This window comes from Panthera tigris, chromosome A1 (genome assembly GCF_018350195.1).
Source record: "Panthera tigris isolate Pti1 chromosome A1, P.tigris_Pti1_mat1.1, whole genome shotgun sequence".
Lineage (NCBI taxonomy): Eukaryota > Metazoa > Chordata > Mammalia > Carnivora > Felidae > Panthera > Panthera tigris.
In genome coordinates, this window is record NC_056660.1 from 66,536,761 (window position 1) to 66,548,609 (window position 11,849).

General features: G+C 44.8%; 1 protein-coding gene across 9 annotated transcripts in view; it reads right to left on the reverse strand.

Moving 5' to 3' along the window:
• Positions 1-11,172, reverse strand: part of ABCC4 (ATP binding cassette subfamily C member 4) — a 286,538-nt gene extending 275,366 nt beyond the window's left edge. For 3 of the 9 annotated variants that reach the window (XM_042979308.1, XM_042979289.1, XM_042979271.1), the window contains exons 1-2: positions 10,933-11,120; positions 7,119-7,177 (exon numbers count right to left, since the gene is read on the reverse strand). The gene's annotated coding sequence lies outside the window, so the exon portion shown is untranslated. Of the gene's footprint in view, positions 1-2,058; positions 2,210-7,045; positions 7,178-9,636; positions 9,832-10,932 lie in introns of those variants that run through there. The other 6 variants (XM_042979281.1, XM_042979296.1, XM_042979303.1 and 3 more) reach the window with 6 other exon arrangements.
• Positions 11,173-11,849: the final 677 nt, after the last annotated feature.

Consider the following 11,849-nt stretch of genomic DNA (forward strand, 5'->3'; position numbering starts at 1 on the left):
GGGTTAAGGCTTTTATTATAAGGTGGATGACAGAAATGAAGTCCATCAGGTTTCAATATTAAAACAAAAAAATGTTAATTTTGAAGGGCACTTTTCTAAACTGTATTGCTAATGCTCTTCTACCCTTAAGGTATGCAAAACGGAATGACAACTGTTATTATTTGGTCTCATTACCAGCATATATTATTATGCCATTTGATGCAGTACTCTTAAGGCGTAATGAAACACAGGGATAGGGGTTTATGGATTTCCTTACATATACTTAATAATGGCCATTTAACTCTTTAAAGTTTCATGTCTGTTTTTCTTATATTTTTATTCCTTCTCCTGTTTCTAATAATATTTCACTTTTCACTATTTTTAAGGTACAGTTTAATAGGCTTGAAGTAAGGATCTGAGGATCTCTCCTAGGAATAATTATTAGTTTGGGCATATAATTTTGGCAACTTAGGTGCCTCTTGTCTTCAGTTGTCCTCTGTGAGATGAAATTGCCTGAAGAATGACAGCTGGAAGGGGAGCCTGGGTGGCTCAGTCGGTTGAGCGTCTGACTTTGGCTCAAGTCATGATCTCATGGTTTGTGGGTTGGAGCCCCACGTCAGGCTCTGTGCTGACAGCTCTGTGCTTACAGCTCGGAGCCTGGAGCCTGCTGCGGATTCTGTGTCTCCCTCCCTCTCTGCCCCTCCCCCACTCATGCTCTGTCTCTCTTGAAAAATAAACATAAAAGAAAAAAAGGAATGACAGCTGGAGAAGTGAATGTTATCATGTGCTTTGGTTTACAAATGGCTTACGTGTTCCTAAACAATTTGTAAAAGTTTCCTCTTATTTTTTTTAATGTTTGTTTGTTTATGTATTTTGAGAGAGCTAGAGCAGAGAGAGCACACATGCAAGCAGGGGAGGGAGAGAGAGAGAGGGAGAGAGAAAATCTCAAGCAGGCTCCATGCTGACAGCATGCACGGAGCCTGACATGGGGCTTGATCCCACACACTGTGAGATCATGACCTGGGCCCAAATCAAGAGTTGGACGCTTAACCAACTGAGTCACCCAGGCACCCCTCTTTCCTCTTTAAATATAAAGTATTTCAAGAATACTAAAAATAATCCCCAAAATGTTACTTTAAAAATGTACACATATCCCAAGATTATATGAAATGTTGACATCTGGGGGCTCCTGGGTGGCTCAGTCGGTTAAGCATCCGACTTCAGCTCAGGTCATGATCTCACGGGTTTGTGGGTTCCAGCCCCATGCCAGGCTCTGTGCTGACAGCTCAGAGCCTGGAGCCTGCTTTGGATTCTGTTGTCTCCCTCGCTCTCTGCCCCTCCTCCACTCACACTCTGTCTCTCTCCCTCTCAAAAATAAAATAAAAACATAAAAAGAAAACTTTTTTAATGTTGACATTTGCTAGATTTACTTAAGAATGTTTGTTAACGATGGGGCGCCTGGGTGGCTCAGTCGGCTAAGTGTCCGACTCCAGCTCAGGTCACGATCTCATGGCCAGTGAGTTCGAGCCCCACGTAGGGCTCTGTGCTGACAGCTCAGAGCCTGGAGCCTGTTTCGGATTCTGTGTCTCCCTCTCTCTCTGACCCACCCCGTTCATGCTCTATCTCTCTCTGTCTCAAAAATAAAAATAAAAAAATAAAAAAACGTTAAAAAAAAGAATGTTTGTTAACGAAAGAAGATGAGAACCCCAAAAATTAACAAAGCGAGAGAAGCCGAAGACCAAGCCCTGAGGCTCTCCAACATTTCCAGGTAGAGAACCCACCCAAGGAGACAGATGGGGGCAAAAATGTAGTCACAGACACAAAGGGAGTGTTTCTAGAAGAAAAGGCTGGATCCCATGCTTCTGAAAGGCTAGTAAATTGAAGACAGAAGAGTAATGATGAGATTTGGCAAGATGGGGGTTTTGGGTAAATTAAAGCAGTATTTCAAAGAGAGGGCGATAGAAACCCTATAAAAAATGTCCTGAAGAAGGAAAGGAATGAGAAGGTGTGGAGACAATGATTATCCAGAACTCCTTTGAGAAATTTTACCCTTAGGAGGAACAGAAAAGAAATAATTACCAGGAGTGTAATCCCTGAGAAGGCATTCATCCACCATCTAGACTATTCTATAGCCGGTCTTTAATACCATGGTGTGGTGGATGCTGCCGGCACCTGCCCTTCAGCCCTGGGCCTGACTTCCTGCAGCTCTGCCGGAGGGCTTTCTCCATCACCACCGTCTGCTCTGCCCAAGTACAAGGCAGGCCAGGAATGCCAGGGGATTCAAGTCTCCCTCTGCTCTCTTCCCCAGAAGCCTTCAATCAATAGGCCGATAGGAGCTGGTGTGCGATGTTAACCTTAAAAATAAAACTGCCAGTTATTTCCCCAGGGGGGGAAAAAGAGTTTATTTGGGAATAGCAGAGAGTTGCAACCCGGGACAAGCAAGCTACAGCAAAACCGCAGGCAAGTCCCCCAAACAAAGGAGAAAAAGTTTAGAGAAAAAAACGGGAAGTTGGGAGGGGCTGTTAGACGGGAAAAGTCCATTAGGGTAAACTGGAAGTTAGAAGTACAGTGGCTTCTCATTGGCTGATCTGTGACAGTTTCTCATTGGCTGGACTGTTGCCAAGGGAAGAGGAAAACCTTTCTCCCTCCTGAAGGGGTAGTAAAATAGTATCCAGTGCAAGGTGGGTCTCATCTCGTGGGGTCGGCTATGAACAAGGAGTGATAGGGCATGCGCACTCCCCCTGCCTGTCCTCCCAACTCCATTTCTAAACAAAATTTCCTTTTATTAATGTTCACATTTCCCTCTTTTAATCAAGATCTTTCTTTGAAAGCCTCTCTAATCAGTAGTCAATTTCTTTATATTTAGTGGTTTTGTCCCTCAGTGCCAGGAAGGACCTTTCCTGGTTTTCCTGTCCTATGTCAAAGTCCATAGCTGTTGGAAACCACTTAAGGCCACATTTGAATAACAAGGAAGGGTTGGAGGGAGGGACTCTCAGCCACTTCCCATCTAAAGTCTAGATCTTCTCAAGGTCATAAGAGTTTGAGATCATCTCTAAGTGTTGAACCAGCATCCCCTTATAGGGTACATTTTTTTTTTTTAAGTTTGATGACAAAATACAAAACTTAAGTAATTATACGTAAAAACAGAAGAAGTAGCATAATTCCAAATTGTATGACGGATGGTTCTAAAACAAGACTCTAGGGCTGAAAGTAGCCAACTGAAATATTTATTCTGACAGGGAGAAAAATTCTCCTTCTGAAGGCAAACCATAGTCATGTATGCCTCCTGGAAGTCTCTGCTTAAAGCAGTCATGAAAGCATAATAGTGAATACTGCAAGACAACACTGAAGGAAGAACACAAGTCCATCTGGGGAGAAGCAGTCCAGGTATAAATGGGAAGCAACAGCTGATGAACTTTTTGCAAAAGAGCAGAACATCTTAAAATGTCAAAGACATCTTAAAACAGTATTGTTATCTCAAAATAACTGTTTGGAACTAAAAATGTTATGATAATACAGCCTGTAGGGTTGCAAATTCAGAGACCATGAATTTGGATAAGAATCCAAAGTGAGTTAACAGTTCGAATGAAAGAAGACTTTTGTGAATTCTGGACCTTCTAACCCTTCAGAAAAAGCAAGTGAAAAATTAATTTGTCCCAGGATCACGAGGAGGCTATTTCTTAAAGACCATAATCAGAAGGTTTCCCCCTTTCACAAGGGCTTGGGAAATGCCGACAGAGGCACTGTCTTCCCACAAGAGAGAGAGAGAGAAAGAAGCAACAGTGAGAAAAAAAGTATACAGGCCTGGTCTGGACATCTTGGGGAAGTGGTCTTGTCAGATGTCACCGGCTTCAATTCTGGTAAATCTTTATCTTCAGGATAAACTACTGGTCTACTGACAAAATGATCGTCAATATTGGTAGGGAAATATCGGTGGAAGATTTTGCCACAACGAGGATGGCACCTGTTCCAATAGGAACAAATAATCAGTGTCTCTGGACTCGGCTATAGAGCCGTCAAAAATGGAACAAATAGGGGCACCTGGCTGGCTCAGTCAGTAGAGCATGTGACTCTTGATTTAAGAGTTGTGTTTGAGGGGCGCCTGGGTGGCTCGGTCGGTTAAGCGGCTGACTTTGGCTCAGGTCATGATCTCGCGGTCCGTGAGTTCGAGCCCTGTGTCGGGCTCTGTGCTGACAGCTCGGAACCTGGAGCCTGTTTCAGATTCTGTGTCTCCCTCTCTCTCTGACCCTCCCCCATTCATGCTCTGTCTCTCTCTGTCTCAAAAATAAATAAATGTTTAAAAAAATTTTAAAAAAACATTAAAAAAAAAAGAGTTGTGTTTGAGCCCCACATTGGGTATAGAGATTACTTAAAAATAAAATCTTTAGGGGTGCCTGGGTGGCTCAGTCGGTTGGGTCCAACTATTGATTTTGGCTTAGGTCATGATCTCACAGCTTGTGAGATCAAACCCTGCATTGGGCTCTGCACTGACAGTGTGGAGCCTGCTTGGGATTCTGTCTCTCCACCCCTCCCTCACTTGTGCACACACACACACACACACACACTTTCTCTCTCTCTCCCTCAAAATAAATAAACTTTAAAATAAAATATCTTTTAAAGATAGAACAAATAAAAAATGTCAAAAGACCATTTAATTTACCTAGTTGGCTATTTTGATGATTATGATCAAATTTTAGCATTATTCTCCCTTTGGGGAAAAGAAAATTCCAGCATGATTCTTTTCTAAGAAATCTTAGCCCAATAAATGAATAGAGGCAGAGGAACTACAAGGATAAGGGTGTATAACTCTCAAAGGGACAGACAAAAGGGAACGGGTTCAGACAGAAATCCGTTGAGGTTTGAGACCCCCGCTATGTGAACTGATTCAGTAACTCCAAGGCAGGGGCTGCTTTATAGCGGTAGGGTTGGGCATGGAGTGTGGTTCGAGAGTCATTCCCAATCCGGAGTAGTTTCTTGGGGCCAGTTAGAGGGGAGGATTGGGAAGAGGCCCTGAAGCTCCTCAGAGCCCAGATACTGGGCATTAGAAACACACTGGACTCAGTGGAAAACTGAAGGTGCCTAGAGTACTTACATTTGTAATCATCTTTTTACCAATGCCCTGGCTCTTTCCAGTGACAGCAGGCACTAGATGGGTTTTTGTTGTTGTTTCATTTGGATGTGAGGGAGCTGGCTTGCCAAATTAACTATATGTTTAGTGAATAGTTTCCCATTCCAACCTGGTCCTTTTAACTAAAGGAGAAAGATCTGGGTTGAGTCCATTAATAAACAGAGTTAAATGCTGCCTGGTGGGTTCAACCTCTAAAGGAAGACCTGAACTTTCTTAAGAGACAATTTGGAGTCGATTTTCAGTCATGAATGTGTTCATCAGGGTTTTGTGTGTCAGCCTAAATTTTGTTCTAATCAACAGGCTTAGGAAAAGCTACTGTAATTGCTCAGTGGAGATTTCCAGCAAGCATTCTAGCATCCTGCCAAAAGTTAGGAGTCTGTTTCTCTAAATAAATCCCTTTCAGGTTGTTCCCACTGGGCTAGTTTCATCCAATATTTGGTCTGGCCCTCACCAACAAGCATGTGGACTAATTAACATGAATCTTGAGAAGCCAGTTGCTAAATTTAAACAACTATGCTAAAGTCTTCAGCAAATTTATGGGATTCCTCAGTTACTTTAGAAAACTCTCTAACTCAAAAACCGAGAACAAACTGAGGGCTGATGGGGGGTGGGAGGGAGGGGAGGGTGGGTGAAGGGTATTGAAGAGGGCATCTTTTGGGATGAGCACTGGGTGTTGTATGGAAACCAATTTGACAATAAATTTCACATATTAAAAAAAAAAAAAAACAACTCTCTAACTATGGATCTTAACTTGGCCTTAGTCCAGGGAACATAACAAATTTGGGGTTTCTTTAGATCCTCAGGAGAGTTAACTTCAAAGAGGCAGTTTTAGTAGGTAAAGGAGAGGGGGGTGGGAGAGGTACAAAGGAAAAGGGGAAGTTCGGCAGAGACAACAGAGGAAAATGACACAGAGGCAGGCATGACCACAAAGTGGTTGCAGACAAAGAAGATAGGGGAGTGGGGGAAAGAGGCCTAGAAACCACTTTGACTCCTTTCAATTGTTTGTCTAAGTTAACTTAGCAAGAGCATTTTGCAGGGAGACAAACTTAGAATATTTGAAAATATTTGGAAGCCTCAAGGAACCATTTAAAATAGGCATCCCAGGGGTGCCTGGGTGGCTCAGCTGGTTAAGCATCAGACTTCGACTCAGGTCCAGGTCTCAGGGTTCCTGAGTTCCAGCCGTTGGGCTCTGTGTGGACAGCTCAGAGCCCGGACCCTGCTTCAAATTCTGTGTCTCCTTTTCTCTCTGCCCCTCCCCCACTCATGCTCTGTCTCTCTCATAAATAAATAAACATTAAAAAAATTTTTTTTAAATAGGCATCTCAGTTTTTCCCCCCTAGAAGCTGCATCTTTCCAATTAAATTTTGAGTAAAACAAGTTTGGGAGAGCAAAAGCTCCCCATAATGGCCACGGAAGTTCTAAATTATTTTTGGTTAAGTCAGTCTATTTAGTTATAAATGTGTATGTGAAGCCACATAGTTTTTAAACATCAAACCAGACGCCAGAGTGAGGGTGTGGAGGGAGGTGGGCTCAAAATATTTTGATGACTGGGATCCCATTTCTTGGAGGTTTTTCTCTAGATCAAAGAGAAAAATTCCTAAACAGCACGATTTCGACAGGAACAGCCTGGTTCCAGAAGGAATCAGACCAAAGTCCTGCATCGATCCAGGAGGAACCGTCCAGTTCCAAACAAGAGTAGGACAGAAGGCTAGCACTGTTCCAACAGGCAGAGGTTGATCCTAAAAAAAAGAGTTGGACCAAAGACCAACGCAGTTCAAACTGGCACAATTCCAACAGGAACAATCCAATGGCAAAAAGGAGTCCGACTGAAGGCCAAATCAGTCCTCTCCGAGAGAACAAGCCTTAAAACAGATCTCACATAAAGTTTAGACGGCTCTAATACAAAGAATGGAGCTCGAAATCCAGGCGAGGACATACCCTCCAACTCCAGGGTTGGCGAAAGAGCGTGAACCCAACTAGATCTGTGGGGGGCGCCACCTATTTGGCTCACCTCCGAAGTTGCTGGGGGTCTTCTCTGGATCCCACCTCTCATCACCAAGTAATGTTAACCTTAAAAAGAAAACTGCCAATTATTTTACCAGCGAAAAAATGGGTTCCTTCAGGAAGAGCAGAAAATTACCACCAGGTTCAAGTATACTAGAAAGCAAGACCCCAGAACACAGGAGAGGAAAGCTCTCCTACAGAGGAAAGGGGGTGGGGGAGAGTTGGGAGGAGTTGTTGTAAACCGAAAGTCTATTGGAGTGTACTGGGAGAAGTATAGAAGCTTCTCATTGGCTGAGTTGTGACAGTTTCTCATTGGCTGGGCTGTTGCTGGGGGAGGAGGAAAGTCTTTCCTCCTCCTGTTGGGGCAATAAAATAGTACCAGTGCAAGGTGGGTCTCTTCTGTTGGGTCTGCCATTGGCAAGGAGTGGTGGGGCACGCGCGCTCCCACGGCCTTCCAACTCCACCCTAAATGAAGTTCCCTTGCATTAATTTTCACAACAAATACCCCCAATGCCCAGGTTTGTGTCCCACACTGTCTCCTAAAGTTCCCCAGCAGCATTATACGCCAGTAGCCCATGCCGGAAATGTGCTTGATAGCGTGTCTTCATTCCCTTTCCTGTGTCACTTGGCACTCAATTACCATTGCTTCCTGGGCTCACCTCCCAAAAAACTTCTTTACATTCAGATTCCTTAGAGTTTGTTTTAGGGACCCAAACTAAGACAACAGAAAATAATCATATAATGACATGAAACCAGTGTACCAATTATGTACAAGAATGCATGAAACTAAGAAACATCAGAAGAAAATATTACATAATGATAACAGTAATTATTTCTATATTGTGGAATTACGGGTGATTAAAAACTAAAACAAATCTTTTTACCCGCACATTTTTTAAATGTTTTATTTATTTTTTGAGAGGGAGAGAGGGAGGGAGGGAGGGAGAGAGAGAGAGAGAGAGAGAGAGAGAGAGAGAGAGAGAAGAGAGAGCAGGGGGAGGGGCAGAGAGAGAGGCGGACAGAGGATCAAAGCAGGCTCTGCGCTGACAGGCTGACAGCAGTGAGCCGGATGTGGGGCTTGAACTCACAAACCCTGAGATCACGACCTGAGCCAAAGTCTGATACTTAACCAACTGAGCCACCCAGGTGCCCCAAGGGAAAATTTTTTTTTTTAATTTTTAAAAAGTTTATTTCTTTTGAGAGAGACAGAAACTGTGAGTGGGGGAGGGGCAGGGAGGGTGGGGGGATCCCCAGCAGGCTCTGAGCTGGTGTTAACAGAAGGGTGGGAGAGAGACTGGTCCTGGTCTCACGGAGTCGAAGAATGAATCTCGCTGACGACAGAAAGCGAGCAAAGCGATCAAGTTTATTGAGGGAAAGGATAAAGCTTTCAAGAGTGAGAGGGGTCCCCACTGGGTAGCCGCTGAGGATTTCTGTCCCTGACTTTTTATTGGGACCTCATCAGAAAGTTCGTGAGGCTTCACACATGACACCTAGCTCGGGCAGGTCCGGAACACATTTATCGTCTCCTCTTCTTCCCCAAACTCTGCTGCCGCTGAGGATTCCTCAGCCCCCTACTTGGAGCTGCAGCTGCCTCCCTGAAGGCCCCTTGTATTTCCCTGCCTAACGTTACCCCTTTCCCTGCTCACTGGCAGCGCAGAGCCCGATGTGGGGCTTGAACTCACAAAACCTTGAGACCGTGAGACCTGAGCTGAAACCGAGAGTCGGACACTTAACCAAATGGGCCATCCGGGTGCCCCCGCCAAGAAAAAAAAAATTATTTAAGAAGTGCTGTTAGGGGCCCCCGGGTGGCTCAGTCGGTTAGGCGTCCGACTTCAGCTCAGGTCACGATCTCACAGTCTGTGAGTTCGAGCCCCGCGTCGGGCTCTGGGCTGATGGCTCAGAGCCTGGAGCCTGCTTCCGATTCTGTGTCTCCCTCTCTCTCTGCCCCTCCCCCGTTCATGCTCTGTCTCTCTCTGTCTCAAAAAGAAATAAACGTTAAAAAAAAAATTAAAAAAAAAAAAAAAGAAGTGCTGTTAGTATCATCTACAGATTAGCAGAGGTTTCGCAAATTTTGGAAGTCAGCCTTGAAAGAGCAAAACCTGGTTACTAAATAAAACCGTCACCACGTCAGCTTTCTCAGCAACTAGTAGCAGATATACCAATATCCACATGAAAAACACACTAAAAATCCAAGCTTCCAAGAAATTTAGAATCATCTAGAATTATGCTTCAGACCAAATGTTACATCATATAAGACAATTGCTTGGCAAAGCATGATATTTTTCATTCACGAATGAAACAACAGCTACCGTTCATTGAATGTGTAACTGTACTACCCTTTTATCATCTAAGTCCTCGCAAGACTACTGTGAGGTCTCATTATTCTTTCTTTACAGATAATAAAGTTCAGACAAGTTGAAAGAATGGTGAAGTCAAGTCTCCACAATGGAGAAAAAACAAAATAAGATTTGAACCCAAATGTCAACCCCCCATAGCCCATCGGCTGCCTCCCTCTCCATCCTCACCGATTATTTTAGAGTCAGAAACAGAAAGTTAAGGAATGGTCGGAATGGTCGCTGTGTCAACGTGTCTGACGTGCTTGCTGAAATTCAGAACCACAAAGCTGGACGCATCTGAAGACGGGCTGTAGAAGCGACAGTTGCCTCGGGCAGGTTGAAACGGGGCAGCAGAAACGTGCTGGATTGAACGATTGGAATGCTGTGCTCTCCAAAGCTCAGAGCACAGACGTTAACGATGAGAACGGCAGAAAAAGCAACTTGTCCAGCAAGGCATGGTTTTGCAAAAATTGCCCAGGCCAAGAACACACAACTTGAAAGTCTATTTGAACCTCCAGGGCTAAAAATGGCACACGTTGCACAATTACCTAGAGTCGAATAAGCTACTTCGGTCACTCACAGAGCAACAGCTTTTATTTACCTATCAGCAGTATTTGCTGAATACATACACTCACTACTCTATTCACATGTAAAAAGTAAACTAATCTTCAGGAGATAAGGGAAAAAGAATCCTGTTGGTTCGATTTTCTGCCCTTCAAAAAAACAAAAACAAAAACAAAAAACTAATACATGGGTATCAACACAAGAAGGAAACAAGTAACTTCGGGTTTTTTTCCCCATCTACGAAACCCATCTGAATATAAGTCAATATTTATAGGAAGAAAGTAAGTGCACTTGAAAGTGTTATTTTTTGAATGAATAACAAAGTGTGGAAACAGACAATGGAATACTAATCAGCCTTAAAAAGGAAGAAAATTCCGACGCACGCAACAACATGGATGAGACTTGAAGACTGTAATATTGTGATTTATAATTAGAAATAGATAATGTGGGGGGCGCCCGGATGGCTCCGTGGGTTAAGCATCCGACTTCGGCTCAGGTCATGATCTCACGGTTGGTGAGTTCGAGCCCCATGTCGGGACTCTCTGTCTCTCTCTGCCCCTCACTCACTTGCGCTCTCTCTCTCTCAAAAAAAAAAAGAAAAAGAAAAAAAGAAAAAAGAAAGAAAGAAAAGAAAAGAAAAGTAAAAGTACTATATATTTGGCCTTCATGCTTTTCCTGGCATAGAGCTCCTAAAACCCTTAGGAGCACGAAGAATGGTAAGATGTCTTTAATTACCAGCCCTTTTCCAGTTGTTTTCCTAACAAGCCCCCTTCAACTACACCTGAGGTATATTAATGAGGTGACTTTTGTAAAGATGGGGCTGGTTGTCAAGGAAACCGAAGGGTGATTAGAGGGTTGGTACTTTCAGCCCCACCCCCCACCTGGGGGAGGAGAGAGGGGCTGGAGACGGAGGTCACTCACCATGGCCAATGCCGTGATCAATCATGCCTGTGAAACGCAGCCCCCATAAAAAGCCCTGACGAAGGGGTTCGGGGAGCCTCGGGCTTGGCGAACCTGGGGAGGGGCTGAGAGCGGAGCCCCTGGTTTGCGCGTGGCTGTTCCACACCCCTTCCCCCATCCCGGGCTCTAGGCATCTCTTCTACCTGGCCTTCCTGAGCTTGTACCCTTTCATGACGAACGTCTGGCTAGTAAACCGCCTTCCTGAGCTCTGCCAGCCCCTCTAGAAGATTACCGAACCCGAGGAGGGGGTTATGGGAACCCCATTCACAGCCAGTTGGTCAGAAGCACGGATGACAACCTCCCCTTGCAGCGGATTGGCTTCTGAGGTGGGGGAGGGGCCGGCAGACCTGTGGGGCTGAGCCTGGACCTGTGGGGTCTGACGCTAACTCCAGGTAGACGGTGTTAGAATTGGGTGACATTATAGGACGCCGGGTAGGTGTCTCGAGAACCAGAAAACCGGGCGGTGTGGGAACCCACACACTGGTGTCCAGAAACATTGAGAGTCATAGGAAGACAAACGCTGTGATTCCAGTCCTGTGAGGTACCTAGAGTGGTCACATTCACAGAGACAGAAATGACATTGGCCGTTGCCAAGGGTGGGGTGCCCTGGGGAGCAGAAGCGGTGGGGGACGGGGAGTTACTGTCTAATGAGAAGATGAAAAAGTTCTGGAGAGGGATGGTTGCTGCTGTTGTGCCATGTAAATGTGCTTAATGCACAGAGCAGTACACTTAAAAGTGGGAAAAAGGGTTTGGGGCACCTGGGTGGCTCAGTCGGTTAAGCGCCTGACTCTTGGTTTTGACTCATGATCTCAGGACTTTGTGGGTTCGAGCCCCACGCTGGGCTCTGCACTGATGGCATAGAGCCTGCTTGGGACTCT